This window comes from Montipora foliosa, chromosome 1 (assembly GCF_036669935.1).
Source record: "Montipora foliosa isolate CH-2021 chromosome 1, ASM3666993v2, whole genome shotgun sequence".
In the NCBI taxonomy this organism is placed as follows: domain Eukaryota; kingdom Metazoa; phylum Cnidaria; class Anthozoa; order Scleractinia; family Acroporidae; genus Montipora; species Montipora foliosa.
The window spans coordinates 43,641,851-43,644,350 of NC_090869.1; the positions used below are offsets into that span (position 1 = coordinate 43,641,851).

The 2,500-nt window shown below is 43.5% G+C and overlaps 1 protein-coding gene across 3 annotated transcripts in view; it reads right to left on the reverse strand.

The window, feature by feature from the left end:
* Nucleotides 1-2,500, reverse strand: part of LOC137999351 (AN1-type zinc finger protein 1-like) — a 196,580-nt gene that overhangs the window by 8,103 nt on the left and 185,977 nt on the right. The gene's annotated exons all lie outside the window — the stretch shown is intronic.

A 2,500-nucleotide genomic window follows, 5' to 3' on the forward strand; every position in this document is an offset into this window, starting at 1 on the left:
ATGCGTACGTGACGTCTAGGCATGTCATTGCATCTTTACATTTTTTAACATAATTTCCTAACATGTCTACAACACGATGACAGCTCGTTTCTTTTGTTTAGGCTTGCCATTTCCGGTTTACAAATGATAAAATACTTTTTCCACAGAGATGCAATCTCGTGTTCTAGCGTTCGTAGCACGCGCTTATTGTGCTTGTCGATTATGCTTTTGACATTGTGCATGCAACTATAAGATAGCTTTAACGTGTTACGGTTGAAAATTGGTCTGAGGGCGTGGCCCTTGGGGAAACATTCGTCTGGGATTCGTAAGAACAGTTTTCCTAGGTTGGTCTTGACCTGTGCATCATAAGGCGGGTTAAACCAAGTGATGTTTCTTTTCCTTGCTCTGACAGTCCTTCCTCTGCTCGGTCTTGGTTGGAATTTCAATGTATATTGGTACCCATTCTTGTCCAGGGGCGCTTGATATGGTGGTACTGCGTTGTTGAATGCCGCCAGGCCATCATCTCTATAAAGGCCTATTGGTTCGCCACAAAAGCTCTTTAATTGCGACAGCATGTAAACTACGACCAATTCACACGTTTTGTCCCCGTCGTAGGACCCCATAGTTACGTCGAATAAACCACCAGGTGCATCTTTCTTTACCCAAGGGACGTCGTTATAGAACAGAAGTGTTTTTTTCGTGTGCATGATGATCTCTCTATCGGTGGATGTTATGTTTACATACTTCGCGGCAAAATCAATGGCGTCGGATAACAATTTCTCTGTGATGGATGGGTAGAAATCTACTATGTCGAAGCAGATAAATGACGCACTTTTCTTGTTTTCGATGGCGTTGAACCATTCCAGTACAGAACGCGTGCTCCACCACAGATTTACTTTAGGTATTGAATTCGACCAGTGCAAAAACGACTTCCAAAAAGCGCTAGCGAAAGACGTAAAACGCGTTAGAAAAAACGACCAACTTGTCGTCAAAGCGGACAAGACCACAAATTTCTACCAGATGAAGCCCAATGAATACAAAGAGCTCCTAAACAAGAACATACATAAGGGATACAAGAAAGCCGAGAAGCGCCAGGAAGCGAAGATCAATCAGGAGGCAAAAACGATCGCGGCCAGATTGGAGTTGGCCGACAGGATCGAGACCATGGCAAGGCGCGACGCCTTCATAACTTTGAAAGACCATAAGCCAAATTTTAACAACTCGCCAACGTGTCGGCTAATCAATCCAGCTAAGTCCGAGATCAGAAAGGTTGCAAAACAAATACTCCAGAGCATAATAAAAAGCACTGCCTTAGCTGCTAAAGTAAATCTGTGGAGGAGCACGCATTCTGTACTGGAATGGTTCAACGCTTTGGAAAACAAGAAAAGTGCGTCATTTGTCTGCTTCGACATAGTAGATTTCTACCCATCCATCACAGAGAAATTGCTATCCGACGCCATTGATTTTGCCGCGAAGTATGTAAACATAACATCCACCGATAGAGAGATCATCATGCACGTGAAAAAGACACTTCTGTTCAATAACAACGTCCCTTGGGTAAAGAAAGATGCACCTGGTGGTTTATTCGACGTAACTGTGGGGTCCTACGACGGGGCCGAAACGTGTGAATTGGTCATAGTTTATATGCTGTCGCAATTAAAGAGCTTTTGTGGCGACACAATAGGTCTTTATAGAGATGATGGCCTTGCAGCATTCAACAATGCAGTACCACCATATCAAGCGCCCCTGGACAAGAGTGGGTACCAATATACATTGAAATTCCAACCAAGACCGAGCAGAGGAAGGACTGTCAGAGCAAGGAAAAGAAACATCACCTGGTTTAACCCGCCTTATGATGCACAGGTCAAGACCAACCTAGGAAAACAGTTCTTACGAATTGTAGACGAATGTTTCCCCAAGGGCCACGCCCTTAGACCAATTTTCAACCGTAACACGTTAAAGCTATCATATAGTTGCATGCCTAATGTCAAAAGCATAATCGACAAGCACTATAAGCGCGTGCTACGAACGCTAGAACCCAAGATAGCCAATGTAGAAAGATCATGTAATTGCAGGAAAAAAGACCAATGCCCCCTTGACAACCAATGCTTAACAAAGGGTATAGTATATCAGGCAACAGTGACCTCAAGCGAGGAAACACGAAAGTTACGTAGGGCTAACTGACACCGACTTCAAGGCTAGATTTGCCAACCATAACCAGTCCTTCAGAAATGTGGTGCACAGCAACCAGACAGAGTTAAGCAAATATGTGTGGCGGTTAAAAAATGCTAAAGTAAATTACAGCATTGCGTGGAAGATTTTGGGAAGGGCACGCGCGTATTCTAACAGCACCAAAAAATGCAACTTATGTACACTCGATAAGTATTTTATAATTTGTCATCCAGAGCTCGCCACGCTCAACAAACGATCAGAATTAGCAAGCGGCTGTCGGCATGCAAACAAATTCCTCTTAAAGAAATTGTAATTAAAAATCGTAAATTACAAGTACGCGCATGGGTAG